Source organism: Salvelinus alpinus, chromosome 16 (genome assembly GCF_045679555.1).
Source record: "Salvelinus alpinus chromosome 16, SLU_Salpinus.1, whole genome shotgun sequence".
NCBI lineage: Eukaryota > Metazoa > Chordata > Actinopteri > Salmoniformes > Salmonidae > Salvelinus > Salvelinus alpinus.
In genome coordinates this window covers 18,766,366-18,786,900 of record NC_092101.1, presented here as the reverse complement: position 1 = coordinate 18,786,900, position 20,535 = coordinate 18,766,366, and the positions used below count along the sequence as shown (strand labels likewise).

The window sequence follows — 20,535 nt, the reverse complement described above, 5'->3', positions numbered from 1 at the left end:
ACAGTAGAGTGCATACATTTTTATTACATTTTTTATTTTTATTTTTTACATACTGAGACAAGGATATCCCTACCGGCCAAACCCTCCCTACCGGCCAAACCCTCCCTAACCCGGACGACGCTATGCCAATTGTGCGTCGCCCCACGGATCTCGCGGTTGCGGCCGGCTGCGACAGAGCCTGGGCGCGAACCCAGAGACTCTGGTGGCGCAGCTAGCACTGCGACTACGGTCATGGAGTGCCGTAGTCACTTTGTGTCTTTGATTTAACCAACCTGAAGACCACACAGTAACAATGACAGTGAATTGAACTCTATTTGAAGAAAATTTTACTCTGCCAAAGATAATTTGGTCCCAGTCCAAAAATAGTTTTTTTTTTCAGAGTTGTATTTGTTAAATTTAATTTTGAAATTGAACTGTGTCATTGCATTTCACTCTGTACAGTATTCATTTAAAATAACTGTCACTTGTTTTACTCTGCAGTGTTGTTCAGTATTCTAGAGTTAATTGTTGAGTAATGTTTACTCTTACCAGTGTCATTACAAATTTACTCTGACTCATAATGCTAAATAAATTGACTGATAAGGGTAAACACAGAACAATTATGACTACCATAAATCAGTCAACACAAAATATTGCATAACAGCATTTGTTTATTACATAAGATGCCCACAACAGCACAAACACTACTTGCATGGTGTGCAATTATAGAAATAAAATGAAGCAATAGGGACAGTACAAATTAAAAACCACACCCGTGGTGTGCCTCCGTGGAGGAATTTCTCAATTGTTCTGATACTGTGTATAAGCGTGGAAATAATATCACATGAAGCAGTACAGGACAACAAACAAACTTGAATCATCACCACCATATGACATCGGTATGTCGAATGCTTTGTGATACAAAAGATCTTCAACATCAACAACATGGGATCCCTTTAGCCATACAACTTTAAAATGCATTTACATTTTCTCAAAGACACAGTGTGTCTAAAGCAAAGGTAACCAGCAATACATTGTCATCTTTTGCAAGAACAGACTGGATTTCGTGAAATAAGGGCATCACAATGAACGGTATACATTACCTTGATGTTTGGCCCATTTTACACTTAAAACCTTAGTGGAAGAAGGCACCCAGAGTGCTTTTGCTATCTCATTAGCTCCTTCCATTGCATTCAAGGACACCATTTTCCCTGGACCAATATCCAATCTCTCTCAGTCCAATGTTTGCCAGTTGTATGCCATGTCACTTTGATGTTTCTGGGCCAATGTTTTAGTTATGTTAAAGCTTTTCTCTTGTTTAAAAAAATAAGTGTGTTGCTTAGTAGCGCCTACACCAGCTATGGAGAATTGGCCCGATTTTCTGAATACATCACGGATGATGCACCATAAAATGCTTTGGTAATAACCTTTTTCCAGGAAACAAATGCATAAACAATATGTGGTGTTCTGCAATCAAGTGGTTCAAATATACTGTAATACCATCTGATAACACTGGAGAAAATACAAAAGCCAGTGTTGATCATTTGGAAACACCAAGTCAACAAAGATAAGTGTTAGATTGCGTAGTAGACACCAAGACTGAATGGCTTTTAAGCCCAAATCATTGGAACCCTCAAGTGACTTCACTTCTGGAGTCTGTTGCTTCTTTCCATATAGCCATAAGTGAAGCCCTGAATTCTCATGTCAATTTCTTTTGAGGTTAAATGCTCGTTTTGCAAGTGCTGTAGTAGCAATTTCACCTCATGTTGCCCAACACCCTCCAAGATGTCATGCATTGTATGAAAATACTGTAATGAATTTAACAGGCAGGATTTTTTAACACCTATCACATAGGGCAGAGTGGGAATTCTCCCCATTGTTTGGTAGTGTTCCACATGCATCTCTTTAGTTCGCAATACTATCTTGGCATTGTCTTCACTAAACTCTGTCTAAAAGTAGTTTTTCTCAGCAAGGTAGAAACAGCAGCAATATCGTGCAATAAAAGAGTCCACAAAACCAAATAAACTATGAATACAAAGGTTGTCACCTGTTACTTGGACGATAGTTCCATGAATTTGGTGATCGTACAAGGGAACCTTAATTCCATCATTTTCCAAAATGTTTACATCTCATACAATTGGGTCAAGTAGTAAGTGAAATCCATAGGTTTTTATATCTTGAGCATGAAATAGAGAAACCAGGTGAATATTGAGCAGAGAGGAATTCCACTTGAGAGATTTCTTAAAGTAAATGGCACCCACATGATGTATGCCACGCTTGGATCCAAGAGGATTAGTAGTTTCAAAGTCGTCATAGAATAGAATAATTTGTATCGCATGTTTCTCTTTTGAGAAAAGAGCATGATTCTTAAAGATCCATCACGCAAGTCATAAAGTAGACTTTTTTTGGGACCATCCACAGGCTGCAACATTTAGTCATAAAGTAGACTTTCTTTGACACCATCCACAGGCTGCAACATTTAATCATAAAGTAGACTTTCTTTGGGACCATCCACCGGCTGCAACATTTAATTATGAAGTAGACTTTCTTTGGCACCATCCACAGGCTGAAACATTTAGTCATAAAGTAGACTTTCTTTGGGACCATCCACATGCTGCAACATTTCATTTTGTGTGCATTTTGCAACTAGACTAACGTCTGCAAAATGGGTATGTAAATACATTTTTATCTGCAACAATAACCTGGTCATAATATATGTTTCAGTGGTTGTATTGTGTCACGTGTCAAATCTTTTGCCAATAACATATTCAACTGGATCTACAGTTCCCCACTTCTCTGAGAAATATTTCAACCTTTTGGTTTCAATCCACTGAAAGGATTTTCAATTTGCCCAAAACACTGATCTCTTTTACACCCAACATTTATTGTTTCCAGATTCCTGTAAAGACAGACACTTCACTGACTCTTTAGCTTGACTGTGGATATCATCAACAATATCAAATCAAAATTTATTAGTCACATGCGCTGAATACAACAGGTGTAGATCTTACAGTGAAATGCTTACTTACAAGCCCTTAACCGACAATGCAGTTAAGAAAAAAAGGTGTTAAAAGATTTACTCAAATAAACAAAAAAATAATTAAGGAGAAACAAAAATATTACAGTAGCGAGGGTATTTACAGGAGTTACTGGTACAGAGTCAATGTCAAGGTATTATGTACAGTGGCAAAACAAGTATGTGAACCCTTAGGAATTACCAGGATTTCTGCATAAATTGGTCATCAAATTTGATCTGATCTTCATCTAAGTCACAACAATAGACAAACAGTGTGCTTAAACTAATAACACACAAATTATTGTATCTTTCTTGTCTATATTGAATACATCATTTGAACATTTACAGTGTAGGCTGGAAAAAGTGTGACCCCCTAGGCTAATGACTTCTCCAAAAGCTAATTGGAGTTAGGAGTCAGCTAACCTGGAGTCCAATCAATGAGATGAGATTGGAGATGTTGGTTAGAGCTGCCCTGCCCTATAATAAACACTCACAACATGTGAGTTTGCTATTCACAAGAAGCATTGCCTGGTGTGAAACAATGCCTCAAACAAAATAGATCTCAAAAGATTAAGAATTGTTGACTTGCGTAAACCTGGAAAGGGTTACAAAAGTATCTCTAAAAGCCTTGATGTTCATCAGTCCACGGTAAGACAAATTGTCTATAAATGGAGAAAGTTCAGCACTGTTGCTACTCTCCCTAGGAGTGGCCATCCTGCAAAGATGACTGCAAGAGCACAGTGCAGAATGCTCAGTGAAGTTAAGAATCCTAGAGTGTCAGCTAAAGACTTACAGAAATCTCCGGAACATGCTAACATCTCTGTTGGCGAGTCTACGATATGTAAAACACTAAACAAGAATGGTGTTCATGGGAGGACACCACGGAAGAAGCCACTGCTGTTTAAAAAAACATTGCTGCACGTCTGAAGTTTGCAAAAGTGCACCTGGATGTTCCACAGCTACTGGCAAAATATTCTGTGGACAGATGAAACTCCGGTTGAGTTCTTTGGAAGGAACACACAACACTATGTGTGGAGAAAAAACAGCACAGCACACCAACATCAAAACCTCAACCCAACTGTAAACTATGGTGGAGGGAGCATCATTGTTTGGGGCTGCTTTGCTGCCTCAGGGCCTGGACAGCTTGCTATCATCGACAGACAAATTAATTCCGAAGTTTATCAAGACATTTTGCAGGAGAATGTTAGGCTCTGTCCGCCAATTTAAGCTCAACAGAAGTTGGGTGAATCAACAGGACAACAACCCAAAACATAGAAGTAAATCAACAACAGAATGGCTTCAACAGAAGAAAATATGCCTTCTGGAGTGGCCCAGTCAGAGTCCTGACCTCAACCCGATTGAGATGCTGTGGTATGACCTAACAAGAGCAGTTCACACCAGACATCCCAAGAATATTGCTGAACTGAAACAGTTTTGTAAAGAGGAATGATCCAAAATTCCTCCTGACCCGTTGTGCAGGTCTGATCCGCAACTACAGAAAATGTTTAGTTGAGTTTGCTGCCAAAGGAGGGTCATCCAGTTATTAAATCCAAAGATTCACATACATTTTCCACCCTGCACTGTGAATGTTTACACGGTGTGTTCAATAAAGACATGAAAACGTATAATTGTTGTGTGTTATTAGTTTAAGCAGACTGTTTGTCTATTGTTGTGACCTAAATGAAGATCAGATCTAATTGTATGACCAATTCATGCAGAAATCCAGTTAATTCCAAAGGGTTCACATACTTTTTCTTGCCACTGTACATGTAGGTAGAGGTAAAGTGACTATGCATGGATAATAAACAGAGAGTAGCAGCAGTGTAAAAATGGGGGCGGGGGTCAATGCAAAAAGTCCGGTGGCCATTTGATTAGCTGTTCAGGAGTATTATGGCTTGGGAGTAGAAGCTGTTAAATAGCCTTTTGGACCTAGACTTGGCGCTCTGGTACCGCTTGCCGTGCTGTAACAGAGAGAACAGTCTTTGACTAGGGTGGCTGATGTCTTTGGCAATTTTTTGGGCCTTCCTCTGACACCGCCTGGTATAGAGGTCCAGGATGGCAGGAAGGCACCAGTGATCTACTGGGCCGTACGCACTACCCTCTGTAGTGCCTTGCTCTCGGAGGCCGAGCAGTTGCCATACCAGGCGGTGATGCAACCAGTCAGGATGCTCTTGATGGTGCAGCTGTAGAACTTTGTGTCAGAGTCCTTAAAGAACAGTGGGTTGGAGTCAGGCGCAGAGAGCAGAGGGTTTGAATAAATGTATATTTATTCCCGGGAAAAACGGTCATGCCATAAACACAAGGCGCATAAACTGACCGGCCCATACACAGGACCCAAAATAACCGGAAAAACAAAATACCATCGAACATCCACAAACTAACAGAATAACAATCCCGCACAAACCTAGGCGGGCCTAACAGGCTTAAATAGACAAAAATCAAGAAACACAATAAGGAACAGGTGCAACTAATAAGACCAAACGAACAGAAAAGGAAAAAGGGATCGGTGGCGGCTAGTAGACCGGCGACGACGACCGCAGAGCACCGCCCGAACAGGCAGGGGAGCCACCTTCGGTGGGAGTCGTGACACTTTGAGGATCTGAGGACCCATGCCACATCTTTTCAGTCTCCTGAGGGGGAATAGGCGTTGTCGTGCCCTCTTCACGACTGTCTTGGTATGTTTGGACCATGATAGTTTGTTGGTGATATGGACACCAAGCTCTGTCGATGAGAATGGGGGCGTGTCGGTCCTCCTTTTCCTGTAGTCAACAATCATCTCCTTTGTTTTGATCACACTGAGGGAGAGGGTGTTGTCCTGGCACCACACTGCCAGGTCTCTGACCTCCTCCCTATAGGCTGTCTATCTCTTCCATGAAACTGACTGAAGTGTTTGCTGCAAAACTGTTAGTAGCGGTAGAGGGGCCTCCACCACCCTTATCAGAAACTTCTGTTACACTCTTCATGTGCCTTGTTTAGATGCTTTAGAAATCTAGGAAAAGTGGCAAATACATGTGAACAACCAACCTGACCACACTTTGAATGCAGAAATTTCCCTGAACAAAGACCGCGGATTAACTTCAGATGTTTTACAAGGCTGTTGGCATTTGCAAACAAAACTAAAAAATTGTGTCTCAAACAGATCTGTTTAATGCAACATTCTGGCCTTCAGCTCTGCTACCCTGGGATTCACCTTAGTTGTATCAACGTCAATTTCGTAGATTGTTGTTTGCCGAAAAGTGTACATGTTTGCCAGACCCTGACTGTATGAGGTACAAAGCTTTGAAAAGCTCATTAAAACAGCCCAGTGAGCCAGATGCCTTACAAGGTACCGCATGTTTGTCAATCACAATGAAGTAGGCGTGAATGCTCGTTCTCTCTGGGTCCCCACGGCAAACAGATAGGGCTGTTGACTTCCGGTGATGGCATCAAGAGGATGCTGGTCCCTGCCTAGAAGACAATAATGTATCGTTAGAACATCTACTATAAGTCTCACAAGCCAGACAGTAGTGATTCTTATATGTATACTGCGACAGTTGTAGTAGTTTAACTAGTAAGTGCTATTATAGCAGTAAAGGTCATGATAGTGCTCTTTGCTGGGGTAAGTGGTGAAGGGGAAGAGGGGGAAGGATCAAGATACAGCGACACAATTTGCCTATAATTGTGTTGAATTGTAGCCTGAACTTTAGGAACTTCACAAGATGTTCAGCTGCGTGTCTTGCTGACATCTTTCCTGGCTTGTTGTGGCCTTGAGCAGAGGAAGGCAGAAGATGGTCGAGGAGAAGAATGGATGACGTGTCACTGTCCCAGCCTAGAAACAATCATTTAACCCACTTCGCTTTCAACCACAATCCTAAAATTCTTCTCCCTCCCACATGCCCATACTAGAACTTAATATTATAGTGTAAAATGGTATGTCTGTACCATTATCCACCTCAGCTGCGAACTCAGCATTGTGTATCACGTCCCGAAGCTCAGTTTTTGGTGGGAGTCCATGGCTCTGCAGGATGACCTTCTGTTTGAAGACAGTAGGCCATTTCTTCAGGAATTTTGTGGAAGTTGCATCACCAAACATCAGTCCAAAATCTTGCTCTATCTACAGACAAGACACACAAAGACAAAATTGCGACATGGTCATGCTTTGGAGAAAACAATACATCAACATGTAATTTATGCGTTCTCACACGTGCATGCTATGGAGTTGACAGAGTCAATTTCATACATACCATGCTTGGTATGTCCAGGAACCGCAGAAACACTGAGTATGTCGGAGGTGTTCTGTGGGTCATGGACCATTTTTTGGTGCTAGGCAAAGGTCAGCTTCAGGTAGTCTAGTGGTTAGAGTGTTGGGCAGTAACCGCAAGGTTGCTGGATCAAATCCATGAGCTGACAAGGTACAAATCTGTCGTTCTGCCCCTAAGCCCACTGTTCCCCGGTAGGCCGTCATTGTAAATAAACATTTGTTCTTAACTGACTTGCCTATAGTGGTTAAATTAAAAAATATATTTTATTTTACGGTTGCTTCATCAGACGTGTGTTTCATCAGTGCGATGGCTCTCGGCACTGCCCTTCTTCACTCAGCCAGTGTTCGTCCGTGAAGGGGTCTCTGTCTACAGCTGGTCCACCTTCAACCAAAAGATGAAAAAGGACAGGAACACACAACACTGGTATAAACAGTCCAACCAAACCCCATTACACTGAATCATGAGAAAAACACGTAAAAAACAAGTCTCACTCCCTTGTGAACACACCGTCACATGCCTACACCCGAGCGAGCACAAACCATACACACTCAAATAAAATACTTATGCATGCCAACTAGCTGACCCACCCGTTAGTGACTTTATTCTTCCCTCTGCAGCCTCCTTTTGCAGGTGCTTCAGTCTCCATACCAAGTAGCCACTCCAGTCTTCTGCATTGTAATGGTGGGCCTAGATAAACACAGACAAGAAATAAACAAACCTTTTGTTCACATGAAGCAAATGTGTCACTGGTGCATGTTAGAATCTGGAAGAAAAGTTTAACAGTAGCAGGGACTGTAATGTTTAATGCTCCTCAGTCACCTTCACATACACAAAGCCTGATTGATGTTATCTTCAATTACAAGTGACCAAGGATGAGCATATAAACAACAACAGTGTCATGTCAGACAGCTTTGCACCTTGAAAAGTGATTAGGAAAATTCTGTGTTTATCATTTGATGTGGCAGTTTCACTATCGGCAGATTGTGCCTTTTAAAACAGCAAAATCATTAAAAAAAATAGTCACCACTTCCCCTTGGCCCTATAACCTATCAGATCCATAAGGTGAAAGCTCCACAACTACACTGCTTACATCTATCCACACCCTTCAAATCTGCAAACATCAAAGGGCTAAGGTGAAGTGAATTGGGACCCAGATTTATTTCGTACTCACAGTCTGTCTTGCTTTTGCGGTCAGCCAGATAGGGGAACAAGGAAACTATTCCTGTTGCATATGCCTCCTCCTTCCCATGTCGTGGGGAACTTGTTCTGAAGCCCACAAATATACATAATTACTAGATTGGCAATAATACATGAATGCAAAACATTGATCTTAATGCATAAAATATGTGATGGTTTACCCATGATCCTCTGTCATATTTGCAACCAATATCTTGATCATATCACGTCTGGTGCGGTAATTCAAGCTTTTTGTCTGAGCATACTCGTTCATGATCCTTTCCCCTCCAGCTTTGCTCTGGAGAATGTCCTCAATCATCTAACAAAAAAACACAACAGACACAGACCCTAGTACACCAGGGTTCTTTATCAAAATAGTTTATTGATTCCTCGCTTCCTAAAATCCCATTTGATAATGAGACCCAATGTTCCTCTCCTAATTCATTCTTCTGTAGTTGGTTTTGAGAAGGATGAGAAGAGGACACAAGGAGCCAAGGACAGAAAAATTGAGAAAGAGCTCAGTGGTAGCCAGCCATCCTCCTGGAGAGCTACTGTGCAAGCATTGGTGTCAGCCCTGCTCCAACACCTGGCTATATCACTAAGCTGCACATTAGGATCTTCTAAGATGATTTAGGTCGATAAGAGCAGGACTGTAAAAAAAACACACTCTGTTGGAGTAGGCCTACCCAAGATCAAAGATGGAACCTCAGGAAGATCAATACAGTTTTTAATTATAAAAAGACAATCAGAGCAAATAATGAAAGGCTTACTTTGGCTGCACCGTCTTCCTCTGCTCTCCTTTTTCTGTTAGAACTTTGTGTCAGGGTAAGAGTGTCAGTCTGACGAACCACAAACATCCATGGAGCAGTTTGCAGAAGAGTTAACAGAATCTGCCTATTAGATTAATAAATGAATGCTATGTTCTCAACAATGCTACAGGGATAATACAACCAAATTGCATATCTGTGTCTTTACATTTGATTGTTAGTCATACACTAACCCTATTTAGCATGCTTTAAATGTCAGGCCAAAATAATATTTTAAGAAATCATTAACCTACAATTCTATTTTTCAAATCCATATTACTTACCTGAGGCGAATGCGAGGAAGAAAATATCAATGGCGGCAAAATCTAAATGTAACTGCTAATCTGTGGGCGGGATCACATTGACTCTAGCAATACTTACTTATAAACACTCTATTCGAATTAACTCTGTTTTACCTCGTGGTCACAATCAGTCACTTAATTCCAAAAACTGTTAAAGATGCTCTTTGAGTAAAATAATAATAGTAAATCTGCTGTAATGACTCGTCATTATTTGCTGTGCAGGTGTTTTGCATTTTGTCAATGCGTCACACATTTTGATAGTTGAGCGAGGGGCCCATCCAGCGGGCAGGCTCATCCCCTCAAACCCCAGAGGCAGGAGTCCTCTGACATGTCCTTATAGTAAAGTTGTTTCCCTTTTGGTTAACTTTTTTTATTGTTCTTTCATTATTTTTGAGGTTCATGTTAAGCAGACTGTTATGGTCCACTTTCTTTTGGTCGATATTGATGCATCATTGGGAATTTAAGGTGAATGTGAACGGACTGGGGAGTGCCATAAAGAGAAGGTAATATCAAAGATGAAAAAAGAGCTGACATGTTATTCTGGAAGGAAACTCACTTATCCCGTCCTGAACACGAGAAACTTGTTTTCTCTTATAAAACAGGTAGAAGGGGTGTTGCTATTTGGGTCCCAAATTCAGTTCATTTTGAGTTGAAATCAGAAATAAAAGACAAGGACTGTAAATGTATATTTGTTAAATGTAAACTGTTTCATAAGGGAGTTACATAATTTTATGTACAGTATATGCACCCCCGGGGAGTGACATGGTCTTCTTTAAAAAAAGTGTTTGATTTAATTGCCACTGAAACCTCTGGCACTTATCTGTGGAGGGGATATTCCACATGATTTTAAACAAAAATGGACAGCATGAATCAGAATAGGAAGTCTGGTTGCTAAATGATCAATAGGATATTACAGGATTTAGGACCGATTGATGTATGGCGCAACTTCCATATGTCAGAAAGGGAATATAATTTTTACTCAACCTGCCACACTGAATACTACAGGTTAGACGTCCTTTTCATGTGCAGTCCAGATAGGCACAGGTTTAAGGATTGTAGGATCAGGCAGAGGGACTTATCAGACCGTAATGGAGTTTACTTAACTGCACATTTATAGCCAACCAAGAAATACTCTATAAGGCTTAATACAAGCATGCTGAAGGAAACAGCTTTCAAGAAATCAATAAAAACAGAATTAAACATCTATCTGGAGAATTATGAAAACGGGGAATTATCTCCTGCTACACTGTGGGATGCAGCTAAGGCGCTTATTAGAAGGAAGATCATAGCCACATCATCACTCAAGAAAATGATTACAGTACAGAAACGAATGAAATTACATTAAACATTAGGAAGCTTAGAATGCTCTCATAGTGATCTCAAAGACCCTGTTATATTGTGTGAGATTCCAAAGGTAAAACAGGAAATTGATCCGATCTATAGTGAAGAGGTAAAGAAAAAGCTCAGGTTCCTTAAGCAATGATATTATGAAGCAGGCTCAAAGGCAAATAAATAACTAGCTTGGAGACTCAGAAAACAACTTGCACAGAATACATTAAAAAAAACATAATCCCAGAATTGATTGATGGGGATCAAACTGGTTTCACACAAAATAGACAGATACAGGACAGCATAAGGAGAACACTACGTCATGGACCACATCACTCAGGATAAGACGGGTGCTATATTAATCCATCTAGATTTTTATTTTTTTTCACCTTTATTTAACCAGGTAGGCAAGTTGAGAACAAGTTCTCATTTACAATTGCGACCTGGCCAAGACAAAGCAAAGCAGTTCGACACATACAACAACACAGAGTTACACATGGAGTAAAACAAACATACAGTCAATAACACAGTAGAAAAATAAGTCTATACACAATGTGAGCAAATGAGGTGAGACAAGGGAGGCAAAGGCAAAAAAGGCCATGATGGCGAAGTAAATACAATATAGCAAGCAAAACACTGGAATGGTATATTTGCAGTGGAAGAATGTGCAAAGTAGAGATAGAAATAATGGGGTGCAAAGGAGCAAAATAAATAAATACAGTAGGGGAAGAGGTAGTTGTTTGGGCTAAATTATAGATGGGCTATGTACAGGTGCAGCAATCCGCGAGCTGCTCTGACAGCTGGTGCCCAAAGCCAGTGAGCGAGATAAGTGTTTCCAGTTTCAGAGATTTTTGTAGTTCGTTCCAGTCATTGGCAGCAGAGAACTGAAAGGAGAGGCGGCCAAAGGAAGAATTGGTTTTGGGGGTGACCAGAGAGATATACCTGCTGGAGCGCGTGCTACAGGTGGGTGCTGCTATGGTGACCAGCGAGCTGAGATAAGGGGGGACTTTACCTAGCAGGGTCTTGTAGATGACCTGGAGCCAGTGGGTTTGGCGACGAGTATGAAGCGAGGGCCAGCCAACGAGAGCATACAGGTCGCAGTGGTGAGTAGTATATGGGGCTTTGGTGACAAAACGGATGGCACTGTGATAGACTGCATCCAATTTATTGAGTAGGGTATTGGAGGCTATTTTGTAAATGACATCGCCGAAGTTGAGGATCGGTAGGATGGTCAGTTTTACGAGGGTATGTTTGGCAGCATGAGTGAAGGATGCTTTGTTGCGAAATAGGAAGCCAATTCTAGATTTAACTTTGGATTGGAGATGTTTGATGTGAGTCTGGAAGGAGAGTTTACAGTCTAACCAGACACCTAGGTATTTGTAGTTGTCCACATATTCTAAGTCAGAACCGTCCAGAGTAGTGATACTGGACGGGCGGCCAGGTGCAGGCAGCGATCGGTTGAAGAGCATGCATTTAGTTGTACTTGTATTTAAGAGCAGTTGGAGGCCACGGAAGGAGAGTTGTATGGCATTGAAGCTCATCTGGATGCAGAAAAAGCATTTGATTCAGTGGGTTGGGATTATCTATTCGAAGTTATGGGTAGATGTGGTTTCAACAAAGAAGTGATACAGTGCATCAAAACACTGTATTCATATCCAACTGCCAGAATAATGATTAATGGACATTTGTCACAAACAATAAGTACCTAGATTGATGGATGTTTTACAAACATTTGGAACATATTTAGGGTATGTGCTTAACGTACACAAGACCCAAGCCCTAGTATTTCATTATTCCCCACAGCAAGAGCTGAAGAGCAGATATATCATCCAGTGGACCTCTTCATCCATTAAGTATCTTGGAGTAAATCTACCAAAAGATACAGGCAAATTTTATGACATAAATGATGTTGCTATCTAGAAGAAAAAGAAACGCACACCTATTTAGGCGAGGTGCTGGCTAGCGGAGTAGAAAACTTAAAAATAAAGGAGAGCCGCACACTCTAGGAGCTCAGATGCAAAAATATTTAAGAAAATATATGATGACCTGGACAGGTGGAATTCACTTCCTTTGGATCTTAGTAGTAGAATTGAAACAATCAAAATGAATATCTTGCCGAGGTTACTCTATTTGTTCCAATCACTGCACCTCATAGAAATCCTACCTAAACAGTTTAGGGATAAATGGATATCAAGGTTTATCTGGAACAGTAAGAGACCACAAATTAGATACACAACATTTAAAATTACTGAAAGCCTGGTGTGTTGGTGCAATTCAGAATTTGAATCTAAATGGAAAGACATTGAGACTACTTTGATAGAGACACCCACAGTCAGTTTTGGGTAGTAAGGACATGATAATAGAAATACACAATAATTTCTCTCAAGACATGGTTTAGGGTAGTCAAGCAACTTCATTTAGACAGAGAGGTGCCCGCATAAGACCCCAGATTCATCCATGCAACTCAGGATAACAGATTTAAACAGTGGACGCAAAGAGGCATCACATCATTTTGTACAATTATAAGGAATGGGGCTCTAGATCGCTTTCAGGACCTAAGTAAAAAACATGGCTTGGATAAACAAGATCTTTACAAATACCAGCAGGTTCGACAGTACTTTTAAAAATAATTAAAAGTGATTGACCCTTCGAGCGTACCAGATTTATTCAATAACGCATACAACTTGGAGTACAAAAAAAACTGTTTCAAGAGAATATGGGTTTTCAATGGCGGATCACTCTCATATCTTTTGGTTATTCCCCGCTATTGAATCCTACTGGGGAGAAATAAGATCTTTAATTAGAAATGGGTTTTGACAGAGAACAAACATTCATTACTCTCTAGTTAGGGGAAATACCTGCAATACCTGTTGAAAGTCCTACTGGCAGCCAGTAAAAAGGCTGTCACTAGGAAATGTTAGAGAAATACACTATATGGAGCCCATTACTTTAAGAAGACAGAGAGAGGCCAGGAATACCGGGAAAATAGGTTTCGTACTTCAATGTGGTCTAATTCAAACATGGTGTTACTGTAACTCATTTGATGTACGTGGGATGAGTGCTGTACCTGCCCGCCCATTTTGTGTTTGTCTGTTCTTCAATAAAAAAAAAAACTGGGTCAATACAAACCTGCCTACTGTTGGTTTACTGTCAAAACAAATCTACTCAATGTCATCATGTAATCTCTCAACAAACTGTCTGTAGCCTGAATGAAATGGCATGCACTTCAATATTTAGTCAGTCCAGGTGAAATATGAACGTGAAAATGTATAGTGGCCACTCGAATATTGAAGTGTGTTTCTACTGGCAGACACTAAAATCTGTCACCCAGAGAGACATAAAATAACATGTTCAGTTAAGTCACTGAAATGGTTCTGGATGACTATTCCTTAGATATAATCAGCAGTTAGGACATTTTCACATCACTTACTGATACCAGATACCAACTGCTAATAAGCCCTGCTTCACAATAAACATCCACGTCAAAAACAGTTTGGATCTCCAACTGGGTCAAAGTCATATTACACACCTTAAATTGTGCTATCATAGTAAATAAGCATCACCAGTGTGCTGTGATGGTCTTAGACATGGTGGATTTGTATCATTCTCTGTGAATAATGGCTATTAGCACATGAGTCATGTGAACATGGTGGAGGACAAGAGAGTTCTGCTGGCATTCCACTGAGCCCATGGGGTCTGTGTGTTAGAAGACAAAGACTCCATCTGGCCTCCACCAAAGGCTGTGCCAGTGTGGATAATTTCTGCCATTCACAAGACCATGGGTTCCTCTTCACAAGCTCAGGGGTGGAGGGGGTCAGAGCATTGTGAGGGTGAGGGGGCTGGTTAGTGTCACTCGCACCCCAGAGTCCCAGATTATCCTCCCGTTCGCTGCTTTCTCCATCACAACTGAATCTCTCTCTCTCTCCCTCACAAACACACAAAGCTCCTCAATCCAATGTAATTGTGTCTGGAACAATAAGAGCTGGTATCCAGGCAGGCTTTAGTGATAAGCTTCCCAGGATCAGAAGATTTATCTGGGAGCAGGCTGTAGGAGGGAGTTCAAAGGTTATTGCACAGGATATTATAGCAGTGTTGAACACCCCACTTACCCATGCCCCATTGCCTTTTAATCACCCCTAAACATTACCCAAGCATAACCCCTCAACCAGCTATGCACTGAGGAACACTGAAATGTTGCTTACACATTATTGCCAGAAATATACATGTAGATTCTCAAGTGCCTCCTCTCATCCTTAATGTAAAAATCGAATTGTGACTAGGGCTGTTACGGTGACCGTATTACCGCCACACCGGCGGTCACGAGTCATGATGGCAGTCAAATTCCATGTGACCGTTTAGTCACGGTAATTAGGCTTCTCCAGGCTCCGATGATGCTGCTAGTCATTAGTAGCCTACCAAACTTGCTAACTGCCTGGTACTCAGCATTCTATTATCCCTCTAATCACTCTGACATCAATGCAAATCAAATCAAAAATCAAATCAAACACTTCATGAGAGCCCATGAGCTCATGTTGGCAACATTTCTAAAAGCTATGCAATTGCGGGAGAAAGAGTGATGGCCTCTATTAAAAAGAGGTGGATCCCATCAGCTTTCTTTAGGCTAGGCCTACTATATTTATTTCTCAACATTCCTAATATTAAGCACATTGCTTCTCTTTAAAACAGGAGTATAGCCTACCTGGCTGGCATGAACAGGAACCACGGGGAAAAGCGTCCTCCATGCGCTATTTAAATGCATAGATGACATGTATTTTTCCCCCCGCTGCCCGTTTCAATACAGGCGCATGATAATAATTTAGTATATGTAAAGACAAGATTAAATCAAGAATAGTGTGATGGGTGACAATATTAGCCTACCACTTTTGAATGACATTATCACTTGTGAATGATGCCCAGCTTAAGGCAAACAGCACATGCTTTGTTTTTTGCAACTTTTTCAAAATTACAGTCACACACCTCATGTAGCCTAGCCCATAGGCCTATATGTTTTGATGAGGTTTGTATCACAACTAAAGGTGGTCAAATAACTTCTTAAAATGAAGCACATTAATCCACTTTACAATGGGTGTAGAGCCTAACTGGCATACATACGCAGCGCGTGAGTTTCATGTTTGGGTAAGCTAATTTTCACCATAAAAATGCACTTTTATAATAAAAGCATTACATGCATAATCGCATTTGTGGTCACTTTTGAGAATGGTGTTTTCCTGCTAATGGAACATTCACACTTATAGCCTACTGCTGTGTGCGCATTGCTGCGTTTATAATGTGAAGAAATAGCCTAATAGTTTATCAACATTTTAAGCTAAACGTTCTCATCTGTTGTATTAGGCTCATTGCTTAAAACAGGTTTTTTTTATGCTAGTGGTTGTATTAATTTGGGATCTATCGCATCCCGCAACTGTCCCGGACTATGTTTGGAATATTTATTTCTCACACAGAATAGGTCAATTTATGCACTATGGGGGATAGTAGATTGACATAGGCTAATGCTTTTGCTGTTTGCTAGGGCTACTCATCATGTTGAATGGAAAAGTAAATCTAAATGTGGACAGTTCTTACAATATCTTCAATATGCTCCTCGGAATTGGATAAGGACGCACATGTCCATCTTCACTTGTAGCCTGTGAGAAAGACCCGAGCGGGGAGAAGGGAATTATAATTATTATTATATTCAGCCCAAGGGCATAATGGCCACTGGGTGCAAAAGGCATGGATTTCTTTTAGGGGGATTATGGCCCCATAAAGCAGATGCAGCCAGGAAATTTGAGGCATTATCGAGTGCTTGTCAAATTGTGAATGAGAGACTGATGAAGTGTGTACAGCCTGCACAAAAAGCAGAGCTCATCATTAGAGTCGCAGCCTTAGAATGTATTAAAAATCAAAACATATAGGCCAAAGTTTGTAGAACTAAAGTTACATAAATAACTAAATTAAGCATTTAGGAGTACCGGTTTTTGTTAACCAATCAACATATTTTATTTATCTATGCTCAATTGTATTCGTCATACTATAAAACAATATAAAATAATACTAAGGATATATGGCATAGCCATATGCCTGTGGGCCTAACAGGGCACAACATAAGGCAATACAGAGTATGCTATTCTGTTCTTCTGAAATAGACTACATTTTCTTCATATCATGTTTCTTTAGATCCGTCTAAAATAAATAAGGGATTTATTGTGAAGGTGTAGGCTATATTACAAGTATTTATTAGACTTTTTAAAATGTAGATGGTCCAAAAGGTCTGCATCAGTGGCTTGTAGGCTATGCGTGGAAGCCACGAGATGCTAAATGTGTTTACGTTAATTTACGGTCAATTACCGTGAGACCGGCAGTCATTTGCATGACAATCACAAGCTATCAAAATTTCATGATCGCCACAGCCCTAATTGTGACTGATAAGATTATTCTCCATTAAGGGAAAGGGGGATACCTAGTCAGTTGTACAACTGAATGCCTTCAAGTGAAATGTGTCTTCCGCAATTAACCCAACCCCTCTGAATCAGAGGTGCGGGGGGCTGCCTTAATCGACATCCACATCTTCGGCACCCGGGGAACAGTGGGTTATCTGCCTTGCAGGATGACAGATTTTTACCTTGTCAGCTCGGGGATTCGATCCAGCAACCTTTCAGTTACTGACCCAACGCTCTAACCACTAACATTATTGTCAGCTAAGTAAAGTTATACCCATTTTATAGGGATTAATGATGAATGCTGTCAGTGTTCGTAATTGTAGACCTATGAATGGTGTCCATCCATTTCCGACAGGGGCAGGCAGTGTAAAGTGGTCTAAGCAGCAGCCCCACTCCACCACTCACACCCTACCTACTCTATCCTCAATCCCCCTCCACCTCCCCCATCCAGCTGCTTTTGTGACCCATCTCAGATCGCAGGATCCGGGGCCTGATGGCACGCACACACCTGCCCAGACAGACAGCCACGCTCCCCCAGTTGGCTGCCCAGCCTCATTGCTGCAGCACAACTGCAGAGATTAGTGTCTGTGGGGGCATGTGACAGGGGAGACTGTGTCCCTGGCTCATCATGCGTGGCCCCCACTTGTGGCAGTGCGTGTGCACACAGCTGGGTATTTTTCTCTGCACCATGCATGCAAGCCTCGAGCTTTATGTGCGTGTGTGAGAAATCTGTGTGTGGTGGTGTCACCCATGACTAGCCTTGAGTTTGTGTGTGTCGGTGTGTGTGTGTTGGAAGTGTAAATCTCAAGGTGTGTGCGTCTCTGTGTGTGTTATGGGTGCGACATTTCTCTGGCTCCACAGTGATCACAGATGTCTGTTCCTCTCAGTCTAAGAGATTACCAGCTGCTGCCATATTATAATCCACACCCCACACACCTCATATAAAAAAAAATATTAAAAAAATGTTTGTATTTCATTTTTTAACTTACACCCTTTTTCTCCCCAATTTCGTGGTATCCAATTGTTAGTAATTACTATCTTGTCTCATCGCTACGATTCCCGTACGGGCTCGGGAGAGACGAAGGTCGAAAGCCATGCGTCCTCCGAAACACAACCCAACCAAGCCGCACTGCTTCTTAACACAGCGAGCATCCAACCCGGAAGCCAGCCACACCAATGTGTCGGAGGAAACACTGTGCACCTGGCTCCCTTGGTTAGCGTGCACTGCGCCCGGCCTGCCACAGGAGTCGCTGGTGCGCGATGAGACAAGGATATCCCTACCGGCCAAACCCTCCCTAACCCAGACGACGCTAGGCCAATTGTGCGTCGCCCCACGGACCTCCCGGTCGCGACAGAGCCTGGGCGCCAACCCAGAGTCTCTGGTGGCACAGCTAGCGCTGCGATGCAGTGCCCTAGACCACTGCGCAACCCGGGAGGCCCCCATATTACAAACATTCTGATAAGGCAGCTGGATATTCCGTGCAATGCATGTATACGTATAGGTGTACAGTCGTGCCCAAAAGTTTTGAGAATGACACAAATATTAATTTTCACAAAGTCTGCTGCCTCAGTTTGTATTATGGCAATTTGCATATACTCCAGAATGTTATGAAGAGTGATCAAATGAATTGCAATTAATTGCAAAGTTCCTCTTTGCCATGCAAATTAACTGAATCCCCCAAAACATTTCCACTGCATTTCAGCCCTGCCACAAAAGGACCAGCTGACATGTCAGTGATTCTCTTGTTAACACAGGTGTGAGTGTTGACGAGGACAAGGCTGGAGATCACTCTGTCATGCTGATTGAGTTCGAATAACAGACTGGAAGCTTCAAAAGGAGGGTGGTGCTTGGAATCATTGTTCTTCGTCTGTCAACCATGGTTACCTGCAAGGAAACACGTGCCGTCATCATCTCTTTGCACAAAAAGGGCTTCACAGGCAAGGATATTGCTGCCAGTAAGATTGCATCTAAATCAACCATTTATCGGATCATCAAGAACTTCAAGGAGAGCGGTTCAATTGTTGTGAAGGTGGCTTCAGGGTGCCCAAGAAAGTCCAGCAAGCGCCAGGACCGTCTCCTAAAGTTGATTCAAATGCGGGATCGGGGCACCACCAGTACAGAGCTTGCTCAGGAATGGCAGCAGGCAGGTGTTAGTGCATCTGCATGCACAGTGAGGCGAAGACTTTTGGAGGATGGCCTGGTGTCAAGAAAGGCAGCAAAGAAGCCACTTCTCTCCAGGAAAAACATCAGGGACAGACTGATAATCTGCAAAAGTTACAGGGATTGGACTGCTGAGGACTGGGGTAAAGTCATTTTCTCTGATGAATCCCCTTTCCGATTGTTTGGGGCATCCAGAAAAAAGCTTGTCCGGAGAAGACAAGGTGAGCGCTACCATCAGTCCTGTGTCATGCCAACAGTAAAGCATCCTGAGACCATTCATGTGTGGGGTTGCTTCTCAGCCGAGGGAGTGGACTCACTCACAATTTTTCCTAAGAACACAGCCATGAATAAAAATGGTACCAACACGTCCTCCGAGAGCAACTTCTCCCAACCATCCAGGAACAGTTTGGTGACGAACAATGCCTTTTCCAGCATGATGGAGCACCTTGCCATAAGGCAAAAGGGATAACTAAGTGGCTCGGGGAACAAAACATCGATATTTTGGGTCCATGGCCAGGAAACTCCCCAGACCTTAATCCCATTGAGAACTTGTGGTCAATCCTCAAGAGGCGGGTGGAGAAACAAAAACCCACAAATTCTGACAAACTCCAAGCATTGATTATGCAAGAACGGGCTGCCATCAGTCAGGATGTGGCCCAGAAGTGAATTGACAGCATGCCAGGGCGGATTGCAGAGGTCTTGAAAAAGAAGGGTCAACACAGCAAATATTGACTCTTTGCATCAACTTCATGTAATTGTCAATAAAAGCCTTTGACACTTATGAAATGCTTGTAATTATACTTCAGTATTCCATAGTAACATCTGACAAATATATCTAAAGGCACTGAAGCAGCAAACTTTGTGGAAATTAATATGTGTCATTCTCAAAACTTTTGGCCACGACTGTACAGTACCCACCCACATGCAACCATATTTAAACAAAACCCTTACAGAAATCCTCGGCCCACAATAATAACATATGACGCTTATCTGAACACACAAAACAAGCAGTTTAGGGAGAACGCTGAAAATATATAATCACTGTGCTTGTGGATTACTTAGTACACTTACGACATTCGTATTAC

The 20,535-nt window shown here is 41.7% G+C and overlaps 1 long non-coding RNA gene across 1 annotated transcript; it reads right to left on the bottom strand.

Moving 5' to 3' along the window:
- Positions 1-630: 630 nt before the first annotated feature.
- On the bottom strand, positions 631-8,541 carry LOC139541039 (uncharacterized). Its single transcript, XR_011668310.1, has 3 exons — positions 8,408-8,541; positions 7,824-7,923; positions 631-7,617 (listed from the first exon to the last, which is right to left on the bottom strand). It is a non-coding gene; the product is annotated as an uncharacterized lncRNA (long non-coding RNA).
- Positions 8,542-20,535: the final 11,994 nt, after the last annotated feature.